Raw genomic sequence first — 12,137 nt, 5'->3', positions numbered from 1 at the left:
AGGATGGAAATGCAACACAACATCCAGAAATTGGCCTAACTTATATCACATCCGTTCACAAATTAGCATGCCAATGTGATCCGTTCAAGGAAAACAACACAACAGGGCAGCACTGAAAGGCAATTTTACTACAATTTTAATTTTGAGGGTGGGTTAGGGATTACTAGGCAAACACATTTCAATTCCTAATAAACTTAACTGGCCCCTGATGCCAAAATCATCAGTGCACAATAAGGCAAAGAAAGTTGAATGTATTCTTGGGAAAGATAAAATAGCGGGCAAAAGGCATTGGCTAGGTCTCTGCTGGAGATGAAATCGCTCAAAGTGATACAGATTCTTAAAGTACATTTTCTGCAAAAGCTTTTCCATAACGCTTACCACTTTTTTTTTTTTTTAAAGCAGAGACCCTTACCACTTTTAAACTTCCCTATATCGCTCCCTCATAGGCGAAAACACACTACCTCAAGATTCTGGGGCTGAGTAGTTTAATATCATTCACATTGTCAGGCACACAAATATAAAACTCCGAAGACAGTATTTGAGAACAAAGCGCTTCTGTGTGGGTGTGCATTTGTAAAATAAAGGTAGCATTATTCCGACAGATAGAAATGTGTATTCAGTGATCAAATGGAGTCTTAGAAATTCTGTTTTGACAGTTACTTGTAGAATAGCATTTTCAACAGCCATTAATTCAAAGCTGGGCGGTGATATCATCAAAGCTAAATCAAAATGAAATTCCGATAGTTGAGTAATCACAGTTGGAGGGATATATAATTGTTAATCTACTAGAGGATACCTTTAGCTATGCCATAATATGTTACACACAAAGGGTTACTAGCTCTGGCAGCAAAAGTCTCCTGAAATAAAAATGCCAATTAAAAAAAAAATGCTCTTCCATTTAAGAAGTAAATTTCTGGGGGGGGGCCTGGGTGGCTCAGAGGGTTAAGTCTCTGCCTTGGGCTCAGGTCATGGTCTCAGGGTCCTGGGATCGAGCCCCACATTGGGCTCTCTGCTCAGCAGAGCGCCTGCTTCCCACTCTCTCTCTGCCTGCCTCTCTGCCTACCTGTGATCTCTCTCTCTCTATCAAATAAATTAATAAATAATCTTTTTTTTAAAAAAGTGAATTTCTATGAAAACAGGTGTTCTTCCAAGATGGCAATCATTTATTAAACTTCTACAGTTCAAAAGGAAGATGATATAATAGATTAAAACACCAGCAGAAAACTATGCAAGACTGTCCTATGAAAAACATCATTCTAGATTACATAACATGAATAATAGCAGATTAAACTACACACCCCTACCCAGCTAGATTTCTGTGATCTATAACTTAGGCCACTTAAGTTTGAAGAGTACACAACCCTAGGTTCTCAGTTCAACCACATATTTTTGAAACCAAATATCCTGAAAAAACTAAAAGGATAAAGTTAAATTTTATACACACAGAGGCACAGTTTTCCCTTAGGAACACAGTTCCTCAGACACTTTCTTACCCTCCTCATAGATGGCCCAGGTAAAGTCACCAGTTGCTTTTCCTGGTCATGTTTAGTTTATGAATCTGATTTCCTTTTAAAGAGGAAACTCAATTCAATTTTAAATATTACAGGGCTGCCTATGTTTGAATGACATTAGTGCCAACCAAACAGAACTATTAAACAGCTATCTCCCACACACTCCTAATTTATAGATCGCCCTGTATCACATTTATGGTTTTAAAAAAGGCAATCTTCCACTAATAGTTTGACCGAAACTAAATTTTAAACTCCTGTGTATACCAAGAGACTCGCTACAAGAGCTAAAAAAAAAAAAAAAAAGGAGTAGGAAGTTATCTCTCTCTCAAATACATGCATAAGTTTGAAAATATAATAGGCATTTGTATTTTCTCTAGAAAAATCCTAGTTTATGCGAGTTTTATGATTCTAGATAAAGGCATGCTTAGAAACAATTGGAAATTGATGACTTCCATATTTCCATACTTCGGTACTGCCTGCAAAGTCTACAGGCAGAAGAACTGTACTATATAGAAAGAGTCTAATTAGTTAAGGAAAAGACAACTTTAAAATTCTGAAGAAAAAAAAAAAAACCTTTAATCTCCATCATTTATAAGCTTTTAGGAGGCTCAAACACCGCCCCCCACCGAGTGCTGACTGGCCTGTCAGTGTTGTTTTAAGTGGAAATGGTCAATCATTTCTATTACCTCCCCAGAAGAGGTAAGAAGATCCACATGCATACACATTTACATGCTTTGCACGGTGCCAACTATTTCCAACCAAAATAATCATATACACGTCGAGCCGAGCTATTTCTAGCCAGAAGCGGTTAACGTCTGGACGGAGTCAGAGGAAACCCAGTAGGCGATGATTACAGGGGAGGGGGTGGCGCGCGGACCCCTGCCTCCCGCGCGCGCGGCGCCTAGCACCCCGCACCTGCACCGGCTCCCAGGCAGGGCATCCGGGTGCGCGCGCACGCGTCCGGGACGCACCCGCCGGGAACAAACAAACCCCGCGGGCCGGGGCGGGCGGGAGCATCCTCGGGCGGGACCCGAAATGCCTTCTCCTACCTGTCACTTTGCCCGGAGCTGCTGCCGGGGATGCGGCCACGGCCGCCGCCTGGAGACCCAGTGTGTTCGCGCGTGTGCGCGCGCGCGCGTGTGCGTGTGTATGTGTGTGTGTGGTGTGTGTGTGAGATCTTGTTTGCGGTGCGGCTCACTTACTGCTCCCCGCGCCACCAGCCCCCTTCCCCCAACCCCAGAGAGCCGGCCGCTGAGCCCACTCCCCGCGCGTCCGGTCCCGCCCTCCCGCCGGCCCCCGCCCGCCCCCCGCCTCCCCGCCTCCCCGCGCGCGATCCTCACCTCTGCCGAGGGCGGGGGGTCTCCGCGGGCTCTCCTCGCCGAAGCCGCGGAGCAGCGCCGGCCCGCTCCGCCTGCCCGCCCGCCCGCCCGCCCGCGGGGTTCGGCGTGTCCCCGGCCCCGGGTCCCGCTGCCCCTTCGTGGCCGGTCGCTCCCTCTGCCCCAACCCCGAGTCTCCCTCCCCGTTCGCCTCCCGGCTCCAGAACCCGAGCTGTCGCCTCGCAGCCCCAACCTGCCCAGGCTACGGAGCATGCCCAGTGCGGCGCGCCCGGGCTGGGCTGGGGGTGGGCAGGGGCAGGGCCGGCCGCCCGGCTGCCGCGAGCCGGCGGGCGGGGAGGGGGCGCCGGGCGGGCCAGGGGCGCAGCCTCGCGGCAGGGGGCGGGCGGCCCTAGAGGGTCGCGCGCCGCACCGGGAGGCGGTGGGTGGGGCGTCCGTGGAAGCCGCCTTGCTGCGCGCTCCTCGGGGGTCTCCCCGGCCGCCCACCGCAGCCCTAGCGCCGCAGCACGTGTCCAGGGTCTGGGGTCCTGGGTCCTGGTGCGTGCAGGGTGGCGCGGGGCGCAAAAGCTTGGGGGTAGGGGGGAGTGGCAACCTGCTCTGCTGGGAGACCAGCAGCCAGCCGCGGGCCCTGGGGCAGGGGGCAGCGGAGGGGTCCAGGACTGGAGAGAACTGGCACCCCAAAGCGACTGGCGAAGGTGGGGGAGGTGTTTATTTGATTACAGTTTGTTTTATAAACACATAAAGCGCTTACAGTGCTTCGGGCACTATTCTAAACGCTTTTTTATTCATGTAATCCTTAAAACAATCTTCCAAAGCTAGTCCTACTATTATCTTTTTTTTTCCTGAGGCTTAAACTGAGCCACAGAGAGATTAAGTGGTTCCAAAAAGTCCTCCCCCAAAGTGCAACCTCAGAGACGCAAACCTCCCAGACTTTCGTCCCTGTAACGCTGGGGCGCTGCTCCAGCCAGTTCCTGCCTCGCCCCTACCCTACAGCGGCCCCCAGTGAATCCAAGTCGCTCTCGCACTCAGACCCTAACGGTGCGGACTCTAGCATCACTCTTTGTGTGGACCCTCAGCGCGCGGCTCCAGAACTCCCGGGAGGGCTTCCTCCTCCCCCAGGCTACTCCGCCTCCTCCTCCCGGCTGGCGGCCACCAAAACCCGGAGACGTGGCACCTGCGCATTGGGGACTGGGGCCACGCTCGCTGCTAAACTGGGCATGCTCAGCCGCCTAAGCAGGTCCGGCCGGCCAGGAGGAAAGAGTGAGCGTGGCCGCTTGTGCAGTGTGGGGATTGGAGGGGGGATGTCCGAGCTCTTGATGGGCAGAAGCAGTTGTAGATACCAAAGTCTCGTTCCTCTGGCACGTCCTGGCCCTTTCCAGGGGGCCAGGAGTCTCCTTCTAAAAGGAGATTGGGGTTGGGGTTTGGGGGGTGGGGGATCAAAAGTTTACCAGCTGGGCATCCTTAAGTGGGAGGGGGCTGAGCGCCAACTGACAACTCCCCAGCTGAATTGCTAAGCTGCAATTTTAGCTAGCCCTTAAACAGGCTCCTAAGTTAGCTGAACCTGTCTGTGCAGAAGCCAAGAAAAATAGCCTAAACCAAGTTTCCCAGCCAGATCGGAAAAGAAGGAAAGACAGATCCCAGGGAAAAGCTGGGTGGCTCTTCACTGCTCAGGGGTCTTCGAGATGTGGTGATGTTGAGTAACGTCAGCGGAATCCAGCAGCCCTTCTCAGACTGTGATGTGCGCACAAATCCTCAGGGGGATCTTTTTAAAGGGCAGATTTTGATGAAGTCCCAGAAGTTTATTTTCGCTTTTGTTTCCTTTGCCTTTGGAGACGTATCTTGAAAGAATCAAAAGCTTCTGCACAGCAAAGGAAACAGTCAAAAAAACAAAGAGGCAACCCACGGAATGGGAGAAGATATTTGCAAATGACAGTACAGACAAAAGGTTGATATCCAGGATCTATAATGAACTCCTCAAACTCAACCCACACGAAACAGATAAACACATCAAAAAATGGGCAGAAGATATGAACAGACACTTCTCCAATCAAGACATACAAATGGCTATCAGACACATGAAAAAATGCTCATCATCATTAGCCCTCAGGGAGATTCAAATTAAAACCACATTGAGATATCACCTTACACCAGTTAGAATGGCCAAAATTAACAAAACAGGAAACAACATGTGTTGGAGAGGATGTGGAGAAAGGGGAACCCTCTTACACGGTTGGTGGGAATGCAAGTTGGTGCAGCCTCTTTGGAGAACAGTGTGGAGATTCCTCAAGAAATTAAAAATAGAGCTTCCCTGTGACCCTGCAATTGCACTCCTGGGTATTTACCCCAAAGACACAGATGTCATGAAAAGAAGGGCCATCTGTACCCCAATGTTTATAGCAGCAATGGCCACAGTCGCCAAACTGTGGAAAGAACCAAGATGCCCTTCAACGGATGAATGGATAAGGAAGATGTGGTCCATATACACTATGGAGTATTATGCCTCCATCAGAAAGGATGAATACCCAACTTTTGTAGCAACATGGACGGGACTGGAAGAGATTATGCTGAGTGAAATAAGTCAAGCAGAGAGAGTCAATTATCATATGGTTTCACTTATTTGTGGAGCATAACAAATAGCATGGAGGACAAGGGGCGTTAGAGAGGAGTAGGGAATTTGGGTAAATTGGAAGGGGAGGTGAACCATGAGAGACTATGGACTCTGAAGAACAATCTGAGGGGTTTGAAGTGGCGGGGGGGTGGGAGGTTGGGGTACCAGGTGGTGGGTATTATAGAGGGCACAGCTTGCATGGAGCACTGGGTGTGGTGAAAAAATAATGAATAATGTTTTTCTGAAAATAAATAAATTGAAAAAAAAAAAAAGGGCAGATTTTGATTTAGCAGTCCTGGGATGGGACCTGAGATTTTGCATTTCTAACTAGCTCCCGGGACATACTAGTGTTGCTAGTTTAAGATCAGACTCCGAGTAGCAAAAGGTTAGGGCAGTATTTTAGGCCTGTTCTCTATTTATATTTATGAAAACTGAGGTTTAGAAAGACAAAGCAATTTCACCCAGGTCACACAGCCAGTAAATAACGTAGATAGTTTCAAACCCAGTACTCCAGGACATCCTGTGATTATGTTCCTGTATTCCCCAGGTATCACCCATAGACGATGAGCCAGCAGCTTCATCTTTGTGGGTCAACCATGTCCACAGTGGAATTTAATTTAGTATATAGTACCTCTAAACCTACTTTATCAGTTAGTCTCCCCTGTATAAAGCCCCACCAAAATGTAGTAGCTTAAAACAAGTATTTATTCACTCAAAATTCTGTGAATCAGCTATTTGGGCTGGAATCAGCAAAGCAGTTCTGCCTTTTTCTGCTGGGTCCACTCATGCATATGTGGAAAGCCTGGAGCCTCATCTGATGGCTGAGATGAAAGGATGTTCTCTCTATATCACTTCTTCATATAGGGAGCTTCTAGTTTTCAGCAGCAAGGGAGGGCAAGCTCCAATTTAAAATAGCATTTCAGGGACGCCTGGGTGGCTCAGTTGGTTAAGCAGCTGCCTTCGGCTCAGGTCATGATCCCAGCGTCCTGGGATCGAGTCCCACATCGGGCTCCTTGCTCGGCAGGGAGCCTGCTTCTCCCTCTGCCTCTGCCTGCCTCTCTGTCTGCCTGTGCTCGCTCTCTCCCTCTATCTCTGACAAATAAATAAATAAAATCTTTAAAAAAAAAATAGCATTTCAGGGGCGCCTGGGTGGCTCAGTGCATTAAAGCCTCTGCCTTTGTCTTGGGTCAGGATTCCAGGGTCCTGGGATGGAGCCGCACACATCAGACTCTCTCCTCAGCAGGGAGCCTGCTTCCTCCTCTCTTTCTCTCTGCCTGCCTCTCTACTTGTGATCTCTAGCTGTCAAATAATTAAATAAAATCTTTGAAAAAATAAAATAAAATAAAATAGCATTTCGTATTTCCTTTTGCCGATGTTCTATTGACTAAAGAAAGCCGCGTGGCCAAGTCCAGATGTAAAGCATGGAAAGAAATAATAAACTTCACTTTGAAATAGGGTTTGTTTGCTTTTCCAATCTACCACATACACCGACTTCTATAAAATCAGGCTTTTCCCCTAGAATTCACTCAAGGTTTTATAGATTAAGCCTATCCTTAACTTTTACATATTGGTAAGCCCAACCATAGCAATCATTTATTGTTAGACTATCAACCTAATAGTGCACTTATTAAGGAATCTTAGCTCAGTGGGGTATAAATATTAACTGTTTAAAATGTTTTTCAAAGTACTAAGTTTAATTCATTTCTTTTGAAGCTCCGTTTCCCTTTCCCTCCCCTTTCCCCTTTAATGCCATCTTAGATAGCCATTCACCCAAAAAAACATTTTTGAGACTTTTTTTTAAAGATTTATTTATTTATTTTTAGAGAGAGAGAGTGCACACACTTGGGGAGTGGAGAGGGGCTGAGGGAGAGGGAGACAGAGAGAGAGAGAGAGATCTCAAGCAGACACCCTGCCTAGCACAGAGCCCAACACAGGGCTTCATTTCACAACTATGAGATCATGACCCGAGCCAAAATGAAGAGTTGGTCGCTTAACTGACCAGGGAAACCAGGCGCCCCCGTTTCTGAAACCTTTTAAATGTGCCAGGCACTATGCTTTGCCCAAGATACCAAAGTCAACAGAAGAGACAAAATCATTTCCCCTATGGAGCTTAGATAGTATCAGAGGAGACAAACAATAAGAAGCATACTATATTGAAAAGATATGACAGCAAGTGGTATTGGGAGCCAGGGAGGAAAGGAAAAGCAAAAGCTTCATGAGGCAGATAGGAGGTCCCGCTATTTTAGATAGTGGTCAGAGATGGCCTCTCTGAGGATACAGCATTGAGTGGAGACCTAAATGAAGAGAGAGATCTGAATATCTGGGGAACAGTGTTTTCAGCAGAGGGAAGAGCAAAAGCCCTGAGATAAGAATGCGATTGGCACCAAGAAAGAGAAAGGAGGCCGGGCTGGCAGAGCAAGGCAGAGAATGAGTGGAATTGGGGTCACAGAGGCAGCAGGGGCCCAAGACACGTGAGGCTACAGAAAGGACTTTGGACTTCAGGCCAAGTACGGTATGAACCCGTGGGAAGATGTTGAGTAGGGTCAGAACGTGATCTTATCAGTGGTTTAGAGAGCTCACCTTGAGATTACCTGTAGACAGACGAGTTCAAAAAGGGAGCCCAGTAAAAGGACAGAAGTGGTTCTGCTTGACCTGAGTTTATCATCTTCAGCATTAAAACCCCGACTATGGGGGCACCTGGGTGGCTCAGTGGGTTAAAGCCTCTGCCTTCAGCTTGGGTCATGATCCCGGGGTCCTGGGATCGAGCCCTGCATCAGGTTCTCTGCTCCGCGGGGAGCCTGCTTCCCTTCTTCTCTCTCTGCCTGCCTCTCTGCCTGCTTGTGATCTCTGTCTGTCAAATAAATAAATAAATAAATAATCTTTAAAACAAAACAAAACAAAACAAAAAACCCTGACTATGTTACATTCTTCAACATTAGACTCAATTGAAATCCCATCTTCTCTCCGTCCCCTTGCTGGCCCCCGCTGGATCCATTGCTCCTTGGAGTAGGAGGCTGGTGATGCAGGATCTGGCCCTTAAACCCCTTCATGCCACCGGCCCTTCAAGGCCTAGCTGGTCCAGGATGTTGGGTAGGAAGGAAGAAGGAGGAAATGAATGAATGTATCTGCTTTTGACTTGTGGCCGTTGTGGTCGTCACTGTGGCTGCTTCTCTACCTAAAACACCAGCAACAGGGACACCTGGGTGGCTCAGTTGGCTGAGCGGCTGCCTTCGGCTTGGGTCATAATCCCTGTGTCCTAGGATCGAGTCCCGCATTGGGCTCCTTGTCCAGCGGGGAGCCTGCTTCTCCCTCTGCCCCTGCCTGCCACTCTGTCTGCCTGGGCTTGCTTTCTCTCTCTCTCTCTCTGACAAATAAATAAAATCCTTAAAAAAAATTAAAAATTTAAAAAAAAATTGTAAAATACCAGCAATTTTGTGGCAGGTGTCCTTTTGCCTGTTCTCTGCCATGAAAGACACAAGTAAGGCCCTTCAGGGCTCCTTTCGGACTCCCATCCTCCCAGCACTTCTCCTTTTATTCCAAGCCCACAATGCTCTCCATGGTGGCCTAGCCCAGTGCATCTTACTGCTGGGCCTCATGGCCAGGCAGGAGCCTAGTACTGGTGTGGGCCACGTACAAGAAAGCTAAGCCCAGCAGCCTTGCACAATGCCCAATGGAAGTACTAGAGAGAAAATAGCCCATCCAAACCAGCTTGAAAGGTTGGTAGGGAAGGGGGTAAGACAGTTTTTTCTGCCATGAGGAGGATATCTAGACCTAATTATGGGAACTTTTTTTAGAATGTGAGTGCCTGAACACTTCTTTGTACTCACCTGCAGGTTTTACTAACCAGTTGCAGGCCAACGTCTTATTATGGAAATTAACATTCACCACAAGAAAGGCCAAAGCAAACTGTCTGTGCAACGAGGTCCTTACATTTTTATAAAGTCTTACTTGGTACTGCAACTTTACAGGAAAAGAGGACAGGAGACAATCAGCACCTTCAGGTTGATAGCCACAACTATGTTCTCAAAAGATCACATTGTATTCTTGTTAGAGAAAAGGCAGCTCATCTCTTGTCCTGATTTAAAGTGATACATTCATCACTGTTTCCACCTAGCTTTTTACATGCTCTTCTTTGTAAATGAAAAGATCACCACTGGCCCGTTGGTCCAGTTCGCCTTAACTAGGGACATACAGCTTTGACAAGTGGGCAGCACAAGGACCAGCCTTGACGTGGGCTGGTTTGGCCCCAGGGTGTCTCCTCCCTAACCTGTGTCTTGTTCCACCGTGTGCTGAAGGAAGAAACAATTTGTTAGAGGCACTGAGAACCAAAAAGAATGATAATGAAGAAAATCATCCAAGGATGGGGTTTGTGTAGAAGATAGTGACAGTCTCAAAAGCCTCCCTAAACTTTCTGTCAAATCAACTGTTGACTGGAGCCTAGAGAGAGAATAGAAAGAAAAGCAAAATAAAGAGGAGAGTTTAACTCCATTCCAAACAAGTTAGCTTAAGAATGGAATTTTCTACGTGTGAGCCAGGTTTGGACTATGACTACTGCAGAAGTTCAAAGTGCTGTGTGATGGTGATGATTATGGTGGTTGCTATTATGAAGGTAATAGCATCTGTGCAATAAAACACGAAAATCCTAAGTGAGAGCTAAGGAATTTCCACTTCCAGAAAATCTTATGTCATCACCACCTGGTTCAAAATATTTTCAGCATTCCAGAAAGTTCCCTCGTGCTCCTTCCCAGGTAGTACCCTCCCTACACACACACTACCACCACCACCACCACAAGTAATCAGTATTCTAACACCATAGAATTGTTTTCCCTGTGTTTGAACTTCATATAAATGTAATCAGGTAGAATGCACTCCTTGGTGTGGGGTTACTTTCATTCATTACTATGTGTGTGAGATTCCTCCAGGCTGCCATTCGTATCTAGTGTTTGTACGTTTTTATTGTCGTGAATTTTATCACAGTATGAATATATCAAAATGTGTTAATCTGTTCTATTGTGATGGTAAAATTTTGTGGGTTTTAAAATTGCTCTCCAGCCCTTGAAAATTGATCCCATATTTCCATACAATTTCTTTGTATTCCCTATTACTAATACAGTACAGTATATTAAGTATATTAAATACCCAAAACCACTCTGAATGGATTATTCTGTGAAAATAAAGGTGATTCTTTGCCATGGTAAATTCCTAAGAGTTTTATGCAAAAAGCACAGTAAAATTATGTCATATTACTGGATAAAAAAATTAAGGGATTTTTTTCCTCAACTAATTCAAAAGGCAAATTAATTTTTGTAATACCAAAACATCTATAATCACTTTTTAAGTATGATGAATATGTGCGGTTAGATGTAAATTAGAAAGCCTCACACATGGATGTCAGCATTTAACCCACAAGATATGATTTACAAATGAGAACACTGTTCCTACTTACCTGATGTTTATGGCAAGATTACATAAAATGAAATGAGAGCATATGGAAAATATACACATGACTTAATGAGGCTGCTAAGCTGCTGGCCTAATTGCATGGTTTTATATTTCTCTCCACTCTTTTAATGTGAACAGATCAGTTTTGTAAATACAATGATTTGTTCCTACCATCTCTGTTAGGCTGCAACAAGATTAGAAAAATACATTAATTTACAATATAAATATCAACTGCACATTCAGCAAGACTCAATGTTCTTTTCTTTCCTTCACCAACTCCGTGTGGTTGGAATCACAATAAAAGTACAGTTCAGTTAAATTTATTGTTCCTCCATGTCTCAGGAAGCCCCAAATTTTTATCCACACACACAAACATGAATTTCTTTGACTTTTCTTTTTCAATCATATTTGCCAATGTGATTCGTGCTGGTTAAGATAAAAATAATGGATTCTTCTGAGTCCCACCTAGAAATGACTTAGAGGATCATGTGATCCAATCACTCCAACGAACTGAGGAACATTTTAAGTCTCAGAGAGACTGTGTGGCTTGCTCGGGTTGACTGCCCAGCTCGAGGCATGTTCAGACCCCAACTTCCATTTCAGAACATGTAGACACACCTCTTGGGCAATTTTTTTTTTCTCCTTGTATTTTACAAACGTTTCCTCAAAGAACTTTCCCTTTCTGAACTTTGTAAAATGAGCTGACAAATGTGCTAGCACTGAATTAATGAGAAGACTGCGTTTCTGGCACCCACATAAGCTCCTGATACTAAAGAAAGTCCTACTTAAGATTTAGGCAGGGCTAATGCAGTAGGGTTGGTTGTCCACTGCACAAGGACGCAAGGGCAGGAGGGCAAGTGTGAGACTGAGGTACACCCTTTTTCAAGCCTTCTCCCTGGCACTGGGCTGTCTCTACCCTCAGAGAAGGGATACATTTTTCTAATTTGCAAAAGGTCAGGGCATAGGCCAGACCCTATAGGGCACGTGCAGCAGAGAGACACCCCTTACATATATAATATTCTGCCAATTCAAGCATAATTAACAGCAAAAGATCTGTGTGATATTTGTGCCTCCTCCTGTCCCAATCCTATTTCAAAATGCTGTCAGTGCAACCAGAAATGAGGGTATCCTTCTTGGCTGGTTCACGTAGGGCTTTATTCTGTCTGAACTTCAGGACAATGACAGGGTATCAGAGAAAGCCGTGCCAGTGCAGCGGCCCGTTTCACCTTGTGCTCACGTCAT

At 46.1% G+C, this 12,137-nt stretch overlaps 1 pseudogene; it reads right to left on the bottom strand.

Annotated features, from left to right (window-relative positions):
• Nucleotides 1-3,965: 3,965 nt before the first annotated feature.
• Nucleotides 3,966-12,137, bottom strand: part of LOC122915395 — a 122,373-nt pseudogene continuing 114,201 nt past the window's right edge.

The sequence above is a fragment of the Neovison vison genome, chromosome 8 (genome assembly GCF_020171115.1).
Source record: "Neovison vison isolate M4711 chromosome 8, ASM_NN_V1, whole genome shotgun sequence".
Taxonomy (NCBI): Eukaryota; Metazoa; Chordata; class Mammalia; order Carnivora; family Mustelidae; genus Neogale; species Neogale vison.
Note: the sequence above shows the minus strand (reverse complement) of the source record. Positions and strands in the feature narration are given on the sequence as shown.